At 40.7% G+C, this 20760-nt stretch overlaps 1 long non-coding RNA gene across 2 annotated transcripts in view; it reads left to right on the forward strand.

Annotated features, from left to right (window-relative positions):
• Positions 1 to 20760, forward strand: part of LOC140614076 (uncharacterized) — a 90980-nt gene that overhangs the window by 43959 nt on the left and 26261 nt on the right. For both annotated transcript variants that reach the window (XR_012014966.1, XR_012014965.1), the window contains exon 2: positions 18425 to 18491. This is a non-coding gene — a long non-coding RNA (uncharacterized lncRNA). The remainder of the gene's footprint in view (positions 1 to 18424; positions 18492 to 20760) is intronic.

A 20760-nucleotide genomic window follows, 5' to 3' on the forward strand; every position in this document is an offset into this window, starting at 1 on the left:
CTCTTTCTATGTCTCTGATGAATAAATAAAATCTTTAAAAAAAATCAGGAATGTGGAAATGGGAAATAGACTAGATATAGAGGGTAGGATGAAATACATTGATCAGAGGAGGCACCCCTTAGACGGGGAGATTGAGCAAGACTTGAAAGAAGTGAAGGAGTGAGCTCACTTAGTGTGGCTACCTACAGGAAGTGTCCTCAAAGGCATGGGTCCTTAAACAATGGCATGCCTGGCTTGATCAAGATCAAGAAACAGCAGAGGCCAGTGTGCATGGAGCAGAGGTAGATGATGTCTGGGAGGAAACGGGGAAGGAGGGGCAGATCATATCTAGTTTTAAAAGGCATTGTTAGGGATCCCTGGGTGGCCCAGCGGTTTAGCGCCTGCCTTTAGCCCAGGGCGCGATCCTGGAGACCCGAGATCGAATCCCACGTCGGGCTCCCGGTGCATGGAGCCTGCTTCTCCCTCTGCCTGTGTCTCTGCCTCTCTCTTTCTCTCTCTGTGTGACTATCATAAATTTAAAAAAAAAAAAAGGCATTGTTAGTACTTTGGTTTTTACTCAGTGTGAAACGGAGTCATCGGGTGTTTGTTTTTTTTGTTTTGTTTGTTTGTTTGTTTTTTAGCAAGACAGACTGGTCTGACTTAAGAGTTTTCTGGATCCTAAGTTGAGAGGATAATGACTTGGACCAGGGTAGTAAAAGGAATGTTGGTGAGAGGTGGTAGATTCTGGATAGAGCTGGCAAAATGTGTTGACAGATTAGTTATGTGGTATGGGAGAAATACAGGAATCAAGATGACTAAGATTTTTGGACTGAACAGCTTCAAGGATGGAATTGCCATCAACTGAAATGCAGAAGACTACAGGTAGAGCAATTTTTTTTCTTTTTTGGTAGGTGAGGAGCGGATGAATAAAAAATTCAGTCTTGGACATTTTGGGTTGGAGATAGCTTTAGGTGGTGAGGTTGGACAGATGGTTTTGTATAAGAATATGGAGATCCTTCCAAAAATAAAATGTTTGGAGGTAGAATAATGTAAAGTTTGACAGACAAACTAGTAATTGGTATTACTAGAAACCATACAAACAGATAAATCTAATCATCATAAATTATCAACATCATTCATAAACATAGAAATGCTACATGTCTGGCTATGAGTTGGGTCTTTTCCTCCAAGATGTTTGCAATTTGGTTGAGAGCAAGTGGAAACAGTAATAGATACGTGGTCTGATTTATGGGAATCCTGAATTTTATTGTCAAGATCTGCACAAAGCAAGGTATATATGTCCTGACATTAAGTAACATCTATTCCTGCCTTGTTCAGAACAATAACTATGACTCACATGATCCTTAGTAGAGCATTTCAAATGTGACTAGTCCAAATTGAGATGTGCTGTACTTGTTAAATACACATCTGAGTTCAGATACTTGTCAAAAAAAGAATGCAGAAGAGCTCATTAGAGAACTTTAAAAAATTGATTACATGTTGAGATAATGTTTGGGCTATATTTGGTTAAATTAAATGTATTATTTAAATTAGGCACCTGTTATTTCTACCTATTTTTAACATGACTACTAGAAAAGTTTAAACTACAAATGTGGTCTGCATTATATTTCTATTGGAAACACTTCTCTAATGTACATCTCTTAGGCTTAAAACCTTTGAAAACTGGCTTTTCTTAGGAAGAAAGTAGTTTGTAACATTTCTCCCTAGTGTTTTTTTTTTTTTCAAATATGAAGAGAAGGATCCACAAATCATTAGTGACATGGGCTGTACCCTCAGGGAGGCTTCACTACTGTAGCAGGAAGCTCTGAAACCTGTCCCAATACAGAAGCCATATTACAAAGCTTTTGATTGGTAGTTCTCCCTGCCCCCATAACCAGATTAAAAGGGGTAATGATGTCCACATTCTCTGACTAAAGGCTGCTGGTATGTGACATAAGAGCTGGTTTTAGGCGACTCTTAGAGAACAGCATAGTATCCTTACTGAATAGATAATGAAGGTTGGGGCTGAGCCCCCACAGCCCTCCTGTGTGGCTTGACACCTCCATGCCAGCTCTGACTTGCAAGATAAGAGGAAAGAATGGTTCAGAGAACCCCTGGGAAGTGGGGGGGGGATCCCTGCTGGTCTCTTAAGAGGCATTCGAAGAAAAGATTTCACAGAAAATCAATTGCTATCACTTAAGACCTTTAACTCACTATATTCCATTATAAGCTTATTTTTTTTCTTAGAAGGGCACAAAGCAATGTGTGAAAAATTGTATACTGTTCCTGTGGTGTCTTTGAAAGCAAGTTTATAAATTCCTAATATGCATTCTTGTTAGTCAGGAGTCTCAAAGAGAAGAAAGTGTCAATAATAATCATCTGCTAGGCCAGATGACAGTTTTTGAGGCAGGGAGAAAGGGCATTGTTGGAACAGAATGATACGGGTTCAGGAAAGATGAAGTGAATCTGAAGAAAGGAAAAGTGTTGAGATGAAACACAAAGCTACCCACTCCCCCACCACACCAAGTTTCTGAATAAGTCTCCCTGGCCCTTTCATGCTTTTGCTTCCCTGTGGCTTGAGGCTTTCATTCGGCAGGGGAACCAAAGGAGAATTTATGCTGGAAAGACTAGACCCTGTTGGTTCACAGATTTCCTCCTTTTGCTCTCTCTGCCCCTAATACTCTTTATTTTTAAATCATTTTTTAAAGTATGTCAGCTACTTTCCCTCAGCATGCTTTGTGGTTAGCGGCATGGCTTCTAGAGGCAGACAAAGCCTGGAGTCTAACCTTGGTCTGTTACTTCCTAGCTGTGTGACCTCAGCAAGCTACCTAATCTCTCTGGGCCTCCCTCCCTCCTCTATAGTTGAGAGTACTGGCAGTTGTTGTGGGAGTGAATGAAGTAGCATAAATGTTGAGTTGAAGATCTGGATCTGGCACATAGGAAATGCTCAGAAATGTTATTATTATAATTATTATAATAAAAACTTGGGTATAATTTTAGGGAACAAATTGTAAAATAAGCATGCCTATAGTTCAGAGATATTAGAATTTCAAATTATTAAATTTGTTTATTTTGGCATGAGGCATATTATCAGTCTATGTCAGATACTTGGTTTATAGGCATATGGATGAGCCACTTACTCATTTCTTAGGTGTGGATAATTAAGAAGAGGGACCATATACTTCTAATATACTCATACATCATCCCTTCCTATATTAAAACAGCTAAGTGCTAATATAATAAATCAGTAATTCCCAACATTTGTATATGGTTTAAAATGTAGCTAGTTGCTGCCAGCTGCATTTTTTTTTTTTTTTTTATTCATGAGAGACACAGAGAGAGAGGCAGAGACACAGGCAGAGGGAGAAGCAGGCTCCATGCAGGGAGCCCGACGTGGGACTCGATCCCGGGTCCCCAGGATCTGGCCCTGGGCCGAAGGCAGCACTAAACCGCTGAGCCACCTGGGCTGCCCCCAGCTGCATTTAAAAAGCAACACCCCTGCCCCCAAAAAGCAAACCCCCTATAGAGCTGGGGCTGAGGCAGTGCTGTATATGCATCTATGTGGAATTATTACCTCTGTTTCCTCTTCTGTAAAAGTACTTTCTAGTGCTCTTCTGAGGATTAAAGGGTTAATGGGTATATACCTTAGCTCAGTGGCTGGTATGTGTTATCCATTATTCTTAATAGTCTTGCTATTAGAAACTCTTGATCACTTTATTGTAACTGGGGCTTTCCAGAGCCCCTGGCTGCAGAGACTCAAGAGGCTCTGAAATGAGTATCTTTGGTGTTGGGTCATAGCCCTGACTTGGCCCCAAATCACCCACGGGACCTTGAGTCTGGAGATTAGATAAAATCCATGCCTACCTCTAGACTTCCAGAATGTTTGCTCTGGGGAAACCTGAGAACATTTCCTGCAGGTCTAATCCAAGCACCCAAAGGTAAAGCTGCTTGAGGAGCCTACCAAATTTAGGCCTGTAACACAGTGGAGTGGGTTACAGTTTGCCCATTAAAATCTTTGCTCTGACTTTCCAGAAATGGTCCTTGTTGCTTATAGTATTTTAGCAGAAAGACTGGCATATGGTACATTGGAACAAAACCAGGCCAAAATCTTCAGGCTTTGGCCGGATCATTATGGACAAAGGAGAGAGCAACTCTTTTCTCCTGTCAGCTCCTGCATAAAGTGAGCAGGCTGGGAATAGGAGTAAACCAAGGAGCTGAGAGGTCCTGGGGCTGCTCAGTGGCAACTGTATCAGGGCAAGCATGATGACTGGATCAAGCGGGGGCTCAGAGGAGGTGAAGAGCATGCTCCATGGGATCTGAAGTGAAAGCCTTCCATGCTCCACACAAGAGAAGCTGCAAATTGAAATGGCTAAGTTTGAAACTGAACTGCCCCGAGGCTTGCCCTTTCACTCTTGTCGTTTTCACTCTTGTCCTCTCCTCTCCTTGCAGCACAGTGGGAGCCAGAAGGAGAAGAGAGAGGGTGTGGACAGAAGGAAAAGAAGCTGTGGTCTATATATACAATGGAATATTACTCAGCCATTAGAAATTACAAATACCCACCATTTGCTTCAACGTGGATAGAACTAGAGAGTATTATGTTAAGTGAAATAAGTCAATAGGAGAAGGACAAACATATGGTCTCATTCATTCGGGGAACATAAAACATAGAGAAAGGGAATAAAGGGGAAAGGAGTGAAAATGAGTGAGAAATATCAGTGAGGGTGACAGAACATGAGAGACTCCTAGCTCTGGGAAACGAACAAAAGGTAATGGAAAAGGAGGTGGGTGGGGGGATGGGGTGACTGGGTGATGGGCACTGAGGGGGGCACTTGACGGGATGAGCACTGGGTGTTATGCTATATGTTGGCAAATCTAACTCCAATAAAAAAATATACAAAAAAGAAAAAAAAATTTTTTTTAAAAAGGGAAAGAGATGGGGGTGTGGCAGTAATGAGCACTGGCTCACAGTTCCACGGGGAGAGGCTACAAGGGAAAGGGATGAGATCAAAGTAAGGTGGAGCAAAACAGATTGAAACAACATCCATTTATTAAGATATTTGTTGGAAGAATCAATATATAAATCACTTCCTATGTATTTTCTAACTCTGTCAAGAGGGAGGTATGCAATTATCTCCATTACACAGATGAATGAAAAGGGACTCAGAAAGCTTACGATTCTTGATCAGACACTGGGTGTTATGCTATCTGTTGGCAAATTGAACTCCAATAAAAAAAATACAAAAAAAAAAAAAAAAAAGATCCTTGCTCAGAGTTACAGGCTCACTATGTTGAAGAGCTAGGATTCAAGATAAAGCCAGGTAGTCTCCAAATGGAGGCCAGAAGGAGGAGCTCTGATGCCCTGCCACTCCTTGGCACTTACAGACCCACCAGGGAAAAGAAGCACCTTGCAGGTCCATGCTAGGTTAGCAACTACTTTACTAGCCAGGCAGAGAAAGAAAGATTTCCTCCTTGCCCAGCAACAGTCCAGCCAATGAGGAAATTGTCACAACCAGCTAATGAAAAGCTACTATACTTGCAACTCCCAGTTTACTCCAATGGACCTTTTGTTTATAACAGCTCTTCCCAGCTCCCTTCTTTCCTCAATCAGGCAGGGCTTCTTTCCTTTGTTTTCCAGAATTGCCAATGGTTTTGCTGAAGCTTGTTTATCCCAAATTACAATTCTCTGCTATTCCCAAATTCATTTTTTTTTTCTGGTAAAATGACTGACAGGTTTTTAAAATTAATTAATTAATTTATTTATTTATTAAAATTTTATTTTTTATTCATTCTTGAGAGACACAAGAGAGAGAGGCAGAGACACAGGCAGTGGGAGAAGCAGGCTCCATGCTGGACGCCCAATGCAGGACTCGATCTGGGACTCTGGGATCACACCCTGTGCCAAAGGCAAGTGCTCAACCACTGAGCTATCCAGACGTCCCATGACTGACAGTTTTTATTTTTAAAGTCAACATGCCCAAGATAGACTCTGCTTTTCTTTCTCTCAGAAATGACTTGATCAGGCAGGAGAATAGAAGGAAAAGAATGGGAGTGCCAGTATATGCCAGGCACTGTGCTAGGAACTTCACCTATGTTATCTCCCTTAACCCTAACAAGGCAGCAAGGTCAATATTTTGAATTCCATTTCATAATGAGAAAACTGAGGTACAGAAAGGTTAAGTGTGTAGTGAATAATTAATCTTACACAAAGAGAGGTCTGGCCTTTGTCTCAACTCCTGGCAAGATGGTGTACATTCTGTGCCTCATTGCTTCAGAGCTTTATTTTTGATCCTCTAACCAAGATTTTGTAACTCAATACTATTCTCTCTCAAAAAGCACAGCTTTTGTAAATGAAAACCCTTGTTTCTGTGTTATGAATTTCAAAGGCTTGCTTAGAAACTCAAGAGGCCCAGAATCAGACTCCAAATTCTTTGTAGTCGCTTTCCCAGGAAGAAACCCACAGGGTTCAGCCCACCCTCACCATGCAGTGATGATGGGGGAAGGTATGGGGTAAGAAGAAAGTCACTACAGGGTATAGAAAACAGCATCTAGTACATTAAAATAATGCCCCTCCCCCTGACATATCTATCAGAAAACATTCCAAAGAAGCCAATTCTTCCCATATCCTCCATGCTATGGCTTCTGAAATGTCAAACTTCCAACCCAAGTAGTCACATCTGAAGATTTTCTCTCAATCTCACTCTTTAATGGATGGAAAGACCTATGGATATAGCCTGCTGTTTTCACTGCCCAATAGTATATACTATGAAAATAACAATTCTCTCATAAAGATGGGAGTGGCACACATTTGTTGAAAGTTACATCAGTTTTTTTCCTAGTTCTTTCCCATTGCAGTAAGGATAGTTAGCAATTTTCAGAGTACGTCATAGTAGTTCAGGTTTGAGAAGTTACTGGGCAGCCTGGGTGGCTCAGCAGTTTAGCGCCGCCTTCAGCCCAGGGCCTGATCTTGGAGTCCCGGATCGAGTCCCACCACAGGCTCCCTGCATGGAGCCTGGTTCTCTCTCTGCCTGTGTCTTTGCCTCTCTCTCTCTCTCTCTCTCATAAATAAATAAAATCTTTAAAAAAAAAAAAAAGAGAGAGAGAAGTTACTGAGCCATTTCAGTTGCAAGCCCATGTATTAGCACCCCCTGGGGTTATATGCTTTTTTTCCCCTTTAGGCTAGTTAATGCCATTGATTATAGCCTGTTGCTATTGATGTCAAGGTTATGTCTTTAGTCTCCACAGGGTCTAATTACCTTTGCTGTGTTCCAGCGCTTTCTAAAATATATGCACTTAGTCATCAGGGGACCAAGCAATGTGACAGGTAAAAACAAACCTTTCTGAGAAATTCAAGGTCTTTGTGAGGGAAGAGGCAAGGAGAAGACATGTATTTTTTTTCCTGGAAGCCAAATAACAAATTTTGGGAAAATTATAATATTTATCTAATTTTTTGCTTTTCCCCAACATATTTTATTTTTAAAATTTCAGATATACAGAAGAGTTGAAAGAATTTAAGTTAGCACCCATGTACTCACCATCTAGATTCTACCATTAACATGTTGTTGTGTGTGCTTCATCACACACCTAAGCACTTACCTATCCCCTCTGTCCAGTAAACCTGTCTTATATCCTGATGCATATCAAAGTAAGTTTCAGGAATCAGTATACTTCACTTCAAAACATTCTGGCATATTATTAGTTTTTCCTATTGGTGCTGTAACAAATTGCCATAAATTCAATGGCTTAAAAAACCTACAAATTTATTATCTTACAATTCTGGAGATTAGGAAGTTTGAAATGGGTCTTCCATTGGCTAACTTCAAGGTGTTGGCAGAGCTGTATTACTTCTGGATGCTTTAGGAAAGAGTCCATTCCCTTGTCTTTCACAGTTTCAAGAAGCCACCTGCATTCCTTGGCTCATGGCCTCTTCCTCCACCTTGAAAGCTAGCACTGTAGCATCTTCAAATCTCTCTCTGATCTCCGCTTCTACTATCACATCTTCTCTGACACTCTTGTTTCCCCCATAGAAGATCCTTTGTTATTACATTGCACCCATTTGTATAATCTAGGACAATCTAAACAATCTACACATCTCAAGATTCTTAATTATATCTGTCAAGTCCCTTTTGTCATGTAAAGTAATTGTATTAGTCTTCTTGGGCTGCTAGAACAAAACACCAGGGACTGGATGGCTTTAACAATAGAAATTTATTTTTAGAAAGTTCTAGAGGTTAGGAAGTCCAAAAGTAAGGGGCTATTGATTTGGTTCCTAGTAAGAGTTTTCTTCCTGTCTTGTAGACAGCTGTCTTCTCATTATGTCCTCACATGGCTGAGAGAGCAAACTATCTGGTGTCTCATTTTACAAATGTTAGTATCTAATCTTATCAGATCAGGGCTCCCCATCGTGACTTTATTAACCTTAATTACATTATTTTAGGCCTATCCAAATACAGCCATATTGACAATTAGGGCTTCAACTTATGATTTTTGTGGGGGATATAGTTTATAGGTTCTGAGGATTAGGACATGCATCTTTTTGGGGGTGGGAGACATTATCCTATCTACCACAGCATGCACAACTTTTTCAATTTTAATACTCTCTTAGGACAGTCAGATAAAAAATAGGGAGACAACATAAGGATAGAAACAAATAATGATACAAAAACAAGTCTAAGGACTGAGCCCTGGGGCACTATGGAGATGAGGGAGATAAGGAGAAACCAGCAAAGATGTCCCAGGAGGAGCAGCTAGGTGAGGAAGAACCCCAGTAAGTGCAGACTTCTGGGAGTCAGAAGTAGAGAGTATTTCTAGAAGGGGATGCTTAATTGCATGTCACTGCTGCTGACAGATCAAAGAAATGAGGGTTGAAAGTTGGCCACTGGGTGCTCTGCTCTGGTGAGGTGGTCAGGGAAGTGCTTGGCTGGAGTGACTTTATGAGAGAAGAGGAGGAGAGGAACTGGAGAGGGTAGAGTTATGAATGGAGGAGAGAAGAACACATCAAATAGCTTTTTCAGGAAATTCTGGTAAAAAGAGGAGCAGAGGAAGAGGTGGTATCTGATGTCATCATCAATATCAATTTGATATATTTGCAAATACTGACCAACTTCTTTCATGAGCTCCAGAAAGAAGTGACTAGAAGAAGGATAAAATAAGAATCTTCAAGTGTTTCATTTGTAAGTCATCTCTACCATCCCAATTTAGCAAGGAAACTCCTGAAGGAATTCACATGACATTGATGCCCTGAACTCTTACAGTATTATCAACACTCTTTCCTTCTTTCCTCTTCCCCTTCTTTCATCATATTTTTCACTTATTTATTCATTCTTTCCTTTATTCATTCCACAAATACATAGGGATTAGTATGAATTAGCTAACAGTAAAATTCTTTCCATTTCTTACTGAAATTTTTCATTTTATCTTCTCTGATCCTTGAGAATGAAAATATTCTTAAATTTCAAAACCAGTTGGTTTTATCTGCCAAAAACACACTCCCTGATTTAGTTGCAGACATTCCTCTAAATATTTTCTCATGCAAATGTCCCTATCATATAGTTTTTAGAAGTAATTTTTGGAGAGCAAAGTCTGGGCAGGAATATGCAAATAATTTATATTATGAATCTCATTCACTTAAAAAGATAATACATTCTTTTTTTCATTTTTAAAACTGCCCTCAGAAATGAATGGGGAAATTTCATGAATTTTTCCTTTTCATGGCTTCATATTTCTCAAGCTAATTCTTCCTTAAATTTTCCAAACTCCAGAATCTTCCTTTTCCCCATTATTCCCACACCCTTTGTTCTTTTCTTTCTTTTTTTAAAAAATCTCATTATTTCTTCTCCTCAGTCTCCTTGTGATTTCTCTGTCCCAGGTATGGCTGATAGTGATATACTTGCCTAAAAAGACTGCTTAATATTGTTCTTTTAATCATCCTGTTTCTGTCATTGTTTTCCTTGCTGTCCATTCTGTGATGAGAACAATTTCATTCTCATTAGAACAATTAAAACAATTGCTAGGATGATTTTCTCACATCTTATGATTTCCTCTCAAAAGCTTAACAATTGGGATCCCTGGGTGGCGCAGCGGTTTGGCGCCTGCCTTTGGCCCAGGGTGCAATCCTGGAGACCTGGGATTGAATCCCACATCGGGCTCCCGGTGCATGGAGCCTGCTTCTCTCTCTGCCTGTGACTAAAATAAATAAATAAATAAATAAATAAATAAATAAATAAATAAATAAATATTTTTTTAAAAAGCTTAACAATTAAACTATTTCACTGAAAACTTCTGGATTTAAATAAAGGAAACAAAGAATTTTTACAACCTTGATGTTTACCTACCCAAATGTTATATGAACACCCAGAGCATTATATTCTGATCTGGACATCACATCTTAGGATGGATAGTGACAATTAAAATATGCCCATTGGCAAGTGATCAGGAATTTGAAAGCCATGATGTAAGAAATGATATGATTGAAGGATTTGGGAATGTTTTGTTTGGAAAAAAAGAAGTATTGGGTGGGAGTGAGGCATGAGGAAGTCAGAGATGACAGATTAAGAAAAAGTCGGATTGGGATAGTGACTGCCACTATGGGCCAAATTGGCAGACTGTCCCACAAGGATATTAGTACTTGGGATGATGGGAAAGGGTAGTATTCTGAGAGGCAACCAGTGGAAAATTGGGTGTTTTTAAGCTTGGCCATCAGTAGAAAGATCACTCACCTGTCAGTTGTATCTCACCCATTCCCTACACCTCTCACACCCATTCCCTACACCTATCTGGTCATGGCTTTTCCTACATCTTCTAGTTAGACCTCAGAAGCAGAGGTGGTTCATGATCTCAAAGGACTGAAGATAAGCCCACAGCCAAAAATCATGGAACAATTTAAGAAAAATAAGTACTGTGAGAGAATAACTACAAACAGAACAACCTACAGCAGAAGGAGACCTATTAATGGGATATGAACATGAATCTTAATCCTAACTAAGTAAGATGTTGAAAATATGAAATAAGAATTGGTAGTTTTTAAGGAGAGTCCACTGAGGATATTGGCTTTAAAAAAAAATGCAATTGCCAAAATAAAGAATTGGTTTAAGAGCTGAATGGATGGCAAATGGATAGAATCTAGAAACCAACCCATGTGTATATGGGAGCTTGGTGTATGTAGCACCATCATAACCTGGTAGGGGGAGGATGGATTATTTAATAGTCTCTAGAAAACTGGCCCACCATTTGGGGAAAAGTAGGATTAGGTCTCTGCCTTGTTCTATATACAAAAATGAATTTTAGGTAGGTTAAAAGCCAAATATGAAAGACAAAGCTACACACCTATTAGAGAAAATGTAGAATATATTTTGTGACATTGGAATGGAAAAGGATTTCTTAAGATGTCAAAATGTGAAAACCATAAAGGAGATAACTAGTGAAGTTAATGACACCAAAATTAAAGATTTTTGGGCAGCCCCAGTGGTGCAGCGGTTTAGCGCCACCTGAAGCCTGGGGCATGATCCTAGAGACCCAGGATCGAGTTCCACGTCGGGCTCCCTGCATGGAGCCCGCTTCTCCCTCTGCCTGTGTCTCTGCCTCTCTCTCTTTCTCTGTGTGTGTGTCTCTATGAATAAATAAATATAATCTTTTTAAAAAAATTAAAAGATTTTTGATACCATTAACCAAGTTAACAGACAGGTGGTAGACTGGAAGTGGCAAAGTAGATGTGGTATACCAAATACCCAGAGAACTCCTGCAAATCAGATAAATAAAAGTAAGGAAAAGGATAAGGGATATTGTAGTAGACCCTGCTGATGTCCTGCCCACATTGCTTAGCCTACCTCTGAGTTCACCTGCCAGCTGTGATGGCAGATGTTTCCCTGCATCACACAGCCTCCCACCTCAGTGTGGAACCTCTTTCTTGGCCTGAAGGTTCTCTGAGGTACTGTGGGACACCCTTCATTTAGATGCAGTACAAACTGGAAGTGCCAGTGGTTGAATCCTCCCAGAAACAGCCCCAACCAGTAAGGACCAGGGAGTGGTGTATAAATAGCTTAGCTTCCCTATTTCTTGGTGGGAGAATTCTGAGGAATGTTCAGTACCATTCCTCAGACAGTTGCTATCAAGACTGAGTCTGGTTGCCCACAGTAGTTACTTACTCATAACCTACTTTTGCTTTGTTCTTCTCCTTTGTCTCATTGTTCTTACTCCTTCATTTGTGCTTCTGAATAAATGACCTGCACTCAAGTCCTTGTCTGAGAGTCTACTTTCAGGGGAACCCAGATTAGGACAGATATAAATAGGCATTTCACAGAAGGGGAAATAGCAAAGGCCAAGAAGTGTGGGAAGAGATGCTCAACTTCAGTAACCAGAGAAATGAAAACTATTCAGAGAACTACCACTTTTCTTCCAAATGTTTGCAACAATTAAAAATCTGGATTTTATAAAGTGCTTGTGTGAACATAGAGAAACAAAAACCGTATGCACTATTAGTCCAGCCATTCTGGAGAGCAGTTGGTGTTTGGTGGATTTGCATGTGTGTACATGATACAGTCTCACAAATCCCCTCCTATGGAAATGCCGCACACAAACTCTCAGACACTCATCCTATCTGGTCTACGAATCAGGCCAGTCTCCAATGCTCCTGGTAATCCTACCACATTTCCCAAGTCCATCTCTCTCTTGCTCAACTTCTCTAAAACCTTTTCCTTCCCCACATTCAGCTGGTGACCTCACTTCTTACTGAAATGAGAGAGTGGAAGCAAACAATGTCCACATGCTCCCCTCACCAGATCTAGCAACCTGCTCATAAGTGTGCCTGTGTCTTCTGCCTGCCTCCCTTCCTAGCACTAAGTGTTCCCATGTCTCTCGCCTCCTCAGGACATTTGCTCCTGGATTGTCCTCTCTTTGTCCTGCACCGTCAGTTTTCTCTCCCTATCACATTAGCAGGTAATTGTAGTCCTCACACAGAAGAAGGACATGGAAGAGAAGAAGGAGGTGAAGGAGAAGGGGCAAGAAGAGAAAGGAGGAAAAATGAAAACTTCCCTCTTTTACACATTTGCCTCCATACTTTGTTCCATTTTTATGCTCCTCTCCACAGCAAGATATTTCCAAAGAATTGTCTATAATTCTCAGTCCTCCCCTGGCTGGGCTAATCAGTCAACATTATTTGAGGCAATTGTTGGTTTCCTCCTTCTTAAAACCTTTTCTTCAATGGTTTAGGGATATTTCTCTCTAACTTGATTTTTCTGTCACATCGCCTCTACTTCTCACTTTCCTTGTTGGCTCCCACAGCCTTTACAGACTCCATGTTGCCCTGTCCCTTGACCTGTTCTCTTCATGATCTGCACTCACCCCTAAGTAATCTCTGCTTTAAAGATCACATATACCAGGATTACTTCCCAAGTTTATCTCCAGCACAGACCTTGATCCCAAACCCCAAAGTCACCTACTTGACAGTTACCACTTGGATATCCAAATAAGCATTTCAGACTTAAAAGATTAAAATAAAACTATTGATTTGCCCCTGAAACCTGTGGTTTCCCTCCACCCCCCCCACCCCACCACCCCCCACCCCCCCCCACCCCCCCCACCACCCCCGATCCTCTTTGTTTCAGGAAATGGCCACTTGATCCTTCCACCTGCTCAGGTCACAACTCTTGGAGGCACTCTTAATTCTTCTCTTCCTCTCACAGCCCACATCCAATCGACTTGCAGATATTACTGGCTTTAACTTCAGAATATGCTTTGGTATTCCTACCCCCTCTCCCTACCACTGTGTAACTGTAATTTTTCAAGCAACTATTGCCTGGTCCAACTAACGTCATCTTTGCCTAGCACATGGCACCAGCCTCCTAACTGGACTTCCCTCTCACCCTTACTCTGCTATAATGTGCTCTCCACTCAGATACCAGCAGTATCTTTTTAAAAAGTAAGTTGGATCTTGTCATTCTTTCCCTCAAAATCCTTCCCATTTCACCCAAATGGAAGCTAAAGTCTTTACCATGGCCTACAGGATTCCATCAGATTTGACTTGGTCTAGCCCTGTAATCTCCCCTCACTCCCTCTGTATTAGCCCTACCCACTGCTGTTCCTGGAATATGTATTGCATAGTCTCACTTCAAGGCCTGTGTACTCCCTGGTCCCTCTGCCTGGAATGCTCTTTTTCCAGATATCAGCACGGCCTACTCTCATTTTATTCAAGTCTCTATCAAAGGTCACTACATTCCCAGAGAGCCCTTTCCTGACCACTCAAGAGCATCCTTCATTGCTCTCTGTCCTCTTATCCTGATTTATTTTCTTTTTTGCACTTACCATAATCTAGCATTATACATTTGTTTATTTATAATTTCTCCTACTAAAATAAAGGAAGGGACTTTATCTATTTTTGTCCTTATGGTATGCCTAGCACCTAGCTGTATGTCGCATACAGTAGGCATCTGTAAATACTTGTTGAATAAAGGAATAGATAGGCATACAACTGAGAACTAAACAAAAATTTTCATCCCAGAATTTTTCATAACAAAAACCTTAAGCAGCCTCAGTGCCTTTTAGTGAAAGAAGAGAAATAAAATGCAGTCTAAGCATAACAAAACAAAACAGTATTCAGCTGTTATAAGAAATAAACAAGATTCATATATCCATATATCGACATGGAGAAATCTTATAAACAAAAAGTTGAGGCAGGAAAGGTGGTGAGACACAGTATAATACTGGGTGAATACTGGGACTGGGAATGGAAGATAAAGGAGAAAATGTTTTTAATAAAACAAATAATAAAATACAGTATAAAATAAGGGCTATTCCATAGAGCAATGATGATAGTATGTTATGAACTAAGGATTTTGTTCAATTGTATGTGAAAAAAATGAGTTGTCCTGGGGAAGTGTTTGTTTAACTGGAGAATATGGGACAGGATTTCTCAGAGGTGTAGGGGAGACCAGTGGGGCCTGACTAGGTCTGGGAAGGCTTTGTGGAAGCAGTGGGACTCCTGTATACCCTGAAGGATGGACATGATACAAATAGAGAGCAATAGGAGGACACTCAGTAGTATCAAAGACATGAGCAAAATCCCAGAGGTAGGAAAGCTGAAGATATAGGGATAAACCTATCAGCCTCAGAAGATGGCTCATGGGGTAGGGAATATGGTAGAATAGAAAAAGATAAAATTAAAAACACTCCCTAAGGTCAGATGGTAGAATGCCTTGGATACTGCTAAGGAATTTGGACTTAATTTAAATCCTAATAATATCAATAATTCTGACATTTATTGAGTACTTACTATTAAAAAATACACAAGAGCCATCTATATGCTGTCTATAGAGGCTCACTTCAGACCTAAAGAGACTTACAGTCTGGACGTGAAAAGAAAGAAAAGATGTTCCATGCAAATGGAAGTGAGAGAAAGAAAGAAAGAAAGAAAGAAAAGAAAGAAGAAAGAAAAGAAAAAAAGAAAGAAAGAAGGAAGAAGAAAAAGAAAGAAAGAAAGAAAGAAAGAAAGAAAAGAGAAGAGAAAAGAAAAAAAAGAAAGAAAAAGAAGAGAAAAGAAAAGAAAGAAAGGCAGAAAGAAAGAAAAGGCAGAGGGCAGCCCGGGCGGCTCAGCAGTTTAGCGCCACCTTCAGCCCAGGGCGTGATCTTGGAGACCCGGAATCGAGTCCCACATCAGGCTCCCTACATGGAACCTGCTTCTCTCTCTGCCTGTGTTTCTGCCTCTCTGTCTGTGTCTCTATGAATAAATAAAATCTTTAAAGAAAAGAAAAAAGAAAGAAAGAAAGAGACCGACCAGGGTAGTAATTCTTAGACAAAGTAGACTTTAAAACAAATACAAAAACTTGCTTATAAGTATTTTATATGTTTTATTTTATTTAATTCTCACAGCAACTCTGACCCATAGGTTATAACACTTACCCTTATTCTACCAATGAGAGAAATATGATCAAGGAAGGTCAAGTAACTTGTCCAATGTCACACAACTACTAATGTGGAAACCAGAATATGACTTCAAGCAGAGTTATTTCAGAACTCCCATTTTAACCACTGCATTAAATTTCCTTCAGTGAGCCATAAGATCTATTAAAGATTTCTGATCAGAGAATCACAATGTAATAGGATTTTAGCATGGATTTAGCAATTTCCACATGGAAATTTTTATAATGTACCAGAAGTTTGCAGAATGGCTTGCAGGTACAGAGAGGAAGTAGGCAGTCTTTGAAGGTGTGTAATAATGTCAGTGTGAGCTGACAGAACTGACCACCATGCTGCCAGTAAGAAGGCACAGGGAGGGACCAGTGAGGTAGCCAGTGGGGCAGGCTGTGAATCTGCATCATAGCCCTACTGTGTTAGGCATTGGGCTAAGCTCTGGGGCAATGTGGTGGAAGAGATAGACAGAGGTAATTAACTAAAAGTAAGTGTGCAAACTACTGCCAGGTAAAAGGGATACAGGGGCACAACCTAAAACAGGAGGAGGGATGAGTGTTCTTTATATGTAATTACTGCTCTACTTACTAAATTAAAACATGTTATGCATAAAGTAGCAATATACCATAACCCTGAGAAATAATTTGGAAAAAAAAATCACTTTTAGAATTTCTCTCTTTAACCCTTGAAAAACAGAAGCCCTTTTCAAGTTAATCATCATATATCTAAAAAAGCAAAGGAGGTGGTTTAGTGGTCATCTAATTCACAGAGGTAACCCAAAGTATCAGAGATCATGAAGTCCTATGATACCCAATTATATAGAAATAGAATTATATAAGGTCTGTGTTTGTGGAAAATGAATGTATTACCTTCAAGTAGGTTTTAGAAGTCAGAATGAGGGATGCCTGGGTGGCCGGCCAAGTGGTTGAGCATCTGCATTCAGCTCAGGGCATGATCCCAGGGTCCTGGGATCGAGTCCCATATCAGGCTCCCTGCTGGAGCCTACTTTTCCCTCTGCCTATGTCTCTGCCTCTCTCTTTGTCTCTCATGAATAAATAAAATCTTAAAAAAAAGAAGTCAGAAAATGAATAGACATTTTAAGAAGAAGATCAAAGGTGCAAATCAAGAAAATTCATCCCCAGGCAAAGGTCATCCAACATATAGCAATTTTTATGAATATTCATATATTCACATGAAACATACTTTATTTGCAGTACTTAGTAGATTATTTGAATCCCTTAGACATCTTTTCACTCATAAAATGTCATTTCACTGCTATCAAAATGACTATAATATCTGGTACTTCTGCAGACAGTTATCTTCCATTTTTTTAATGCAAGGATGCTTGTGTAATAGTAGATGTCTTCCTGGAGAGCTGTGCTTAAACAGCTCTAGTAGTGAGAATCAAAGGTTCTCAACTACCATCTTTTCTCTCTGGGGTACTGTACAGAATCTCTTCCTGGTTCTTCTAGTCCCTTCCCTATCCCCTCCCCAGCATATCCAGAATGAGCTTTCAAAAAGTAGATCTGATTATATCACCTACCCATTCAGCTTATTATCTTTTACTGGCCTCTCATTGCTCCTGGTAATTACCTGGAATGCCCTTGTAATCTAGTTGCTGCCTCCTACTACCCCTTTGCTGCATACTATTTCCTTTCTCACTCTGTACTCCAGCCACATGACCTCTTAATTCATCCATGCTGTCTTCACCTCAGGGTCTTTGTACAGTGTTGCCTTCTTCCTGAAACAGTCCCCCCACCTCTCTCATCCTCCCGCTCACCTTTTTTTTTTTTTAATTTTTTTTAATTTTTATTTATTTATGATAGTCACAGAGAGAGAGAGAGAGCCAGAGACACAGGCAGAGGGAGAAGCAGGCTCCATGCACCGGGAGCCCGACGTGGGATTCGATCCCGGGTCTCCAGGATCGCGCCCTGGGCCAAAGGCAGGCGCTAAACCGCTGCGCCACCCAGGGATCCCCCGCTCACCCTTTTGTTCTCAGCTCAAAGGTCACTTCATATATATGTCACCGCCTAAGTGCCCCACAATCTTTTGGGTAAAGAGAAAAAGTCCCTTCTCTCATAAGTGGATATTCCAGGCAGGGAGGCATAAAATAAATATGAACATATGCAATCTGTCAGGAAGCTAGATGTGCTAAGAAGAAAAATAAAAGCACAGTAAGAAGGAAGAAGCCAAGGTGGGGATGGGATTGTTACTTTAGACAGGTGGATATGGAAGGTTTCTCTACTAAAGGAATATTTGAGCACAGACTGGAAGGATTGAGGGACTGTCCAGCAGGTACAGAGGCCCTGCAAGTGGGAGTGCTTTTGGATTGTTCAATAAACATCAAGGAGGCCAGTGTGGCTGCAGCAGGTGAGCAGCGAAGAGAGAGTGAGGGAGATGAAGTGTTCAAGAGAGTAAGGAAGGGGCCGCAGACCATGGAGGGCCTTGTAGGCCATGGTAAGGACTCTGGATCCCTCACCCCATCTCCCATAAGTGCTAAGAGGAAATACTGCAGACAAGTAACATGATTTTACTCTTTTCTTTGAAGACTCCCTCTGGCTCCTGTGAAGTAAAGAGACAAGAGGAGGAGCTGGGAGCCTGCAGGATACATACAGGTGAGAGATGGTGCTAGGTGGGACTGAAGTGGTGGAGGGTGAGGAAAAGTGATCAGACTCTAGATATATTTCAAAGGTAGCGTGAACAGCCTTCTTGGAGCTCCTCATCAGAACCAGATCAGATCTCCTTGTTAAATTCTCTCACTGAATCATTGACTTGGCACCCATTCAGTTGGTAATTATATGTTCTTTGTGTAATTAGGTGGTGGGATAATATTTGGAACCATTAATGGATACTTCCTATCTCAGAGAGAGAGTAGACCTTTCAGAAAAAGGAATCTTCTCTTGGATTTTGAGATTTAAAACTTTGGGCCCTGCTTAGAAAGGCCTGGCAAAGACAATAGGAATGGAAGAATACAGAATGAGGATCAGCAAGGCCTCCTACCTTCAGAATGAGCTAAGGATTGCCCAGGTTATCAGCTGGTAGGTGAGGAGAGAATGAGAAGGCAGGAGAAAAGGTGATTCCAATGGGTCCCTGAGACTGTGCCCTATTTCTCCTAAGCCAAGGCTTGGAGGAAAGGAGAGAGCAGACATACAGATATATCTATCTGTTTACATATCCATATGCTACATTTAATTAATGTCTGTGTACCCAACTGAATGGTGAACTCCATCAGAGCAGGTGTATCAGTAAAGGGATGCTTCTGGTTACAAGTTAAAGGAATGTAAAGAATTTGATGTTTGTATTTTTCACATAAAGAAGTTTGGTGCTGGACAGTTGCTGATATTGATTCACTACTCAGTGATATCAGGAATGGTGTCTCTATTATTTTCTTTTTGTCTCTGTGATTTTCCCTCATGGTTGCCATTACTCTAGCCATATATCTGCACTGAATATGGAAAGAAAGGGAAGGTATGGCTCAAGCTATGTCTGTCTCCCTTTATTAGGAAAGTCATCCTTTTTCCAAAAGTCCTCCAGCATATTTAGCTTTATAGTTTTATATCTCATTGGCCAGAATGAAGTCATGGGCCTGTACTACAAGAGAAGGCTGGGAATTTTTAGGGAAGAACTGCCGTGATTATCAGAGACCAATAATGATTCATCAGCAGTGGCTGGATACATTGCTGGCCTGAACCAAAACGGGTTCTGTCAGCAAAGATAAAGGGGCTCACTAAGAGTATAAGTGAAAGCAAGGATAATGACTGGGTTTATGTGTCCAGTATTCAGCACATGCACATCTTAAGTGGAAATTCAGTTCTAAAGCCAAGATTCAAGGTGCAAATTGCATATACTTAAAATTGCCCTTAAACATTTCCTTAGGATTTGGCTGTGTTGGAGGCCAACATGCCATCTCTTGAAAAGCCAACACTGTCATTTTTACCCTAACATTGGAACGGATCACTATTTCTGCACTTCTAAATAACAGTAGCACCCTCAATGCAGCAAGATACTTTTATTTGGAGAGGCACAGGGGACCCCTCACCCCAAACTCATTAAATAAACTGGTAGGTAGAAATGCACTCATTATTTAAATAGTCATCCACATGCTAGGAAGCATATGGTGTAGAGGTTGTGGTTAAGAGTCTGTCCAGTGTAGACAGACTATCTGGATTTGAAGGCCTGTTCCATCACTGATTAGTTAGTGTCTTGACCTTGGGCAAATTATTTAACCTCTGTGTGGCTCAGTTTCCTATCCGTGAAATGGCAATAATGATGGCACCAACCTTGGGGAGGTTGTTGTGAGAATGAAATGAGTTAATTAATACAGGTAAAAACTGTGTGTCTGGCCCATTCTAAGTGGTACAGAAGGTTTAGCCAATATTACTGTTGTTATTGCATAGTTGTGTTAACTTCTGTTAAATGTGCACACGATGATCCTCCCAAGTAGAAGGCACTCAATAAATATTTATTAGTCAGAAAATCATCAATTTCAGGGTCATGGTCATACCAAGGAGACTTCCCTTATGCAGAACCCCAAGTGTTAGAAAAAAGTCTTTGAATTACAGCTAAATTGGCTGTCTCATGAAAGGTAATTGCTTGCAATTTGCCTCAACTAAAGCCAGTGTGCATTGTTTCCTCCCATTGTAGTGAGGTTTATAGGCTGTGAAACTATCTCTCATAATTCATGCAGGCACAGTCTATTGGGCCTCCACTGGACCCAGTGGGAAAGTGGAGAAAGCCAGGAACTGGACTAGGGGTTTCCCTGCAGGATTCACTCAGTTGTAAGATGAGACCAGCAGGAGGTGACCAAATACCCAAATCTGAGTCCATAAGAGAAGAGCAGCTCAAATCCCACTCAGACTGATACCGCGCTAAGCAAGTATACCT

The sequence above is a fragment of the Canis lupus genome, chromosome 22, assembly GCF_048164855.1.
Source record: "Canis lupus baileyi chromosome 22, mCanLup2.hap1, whole genome shotgun sequence".
Taxonomy (NCBI): domain Eukaryota; kingdom Metazoa; phylum Chordata; class Mammalia; order Carnivora; family Canidae; genus Canis; species Canis lupus.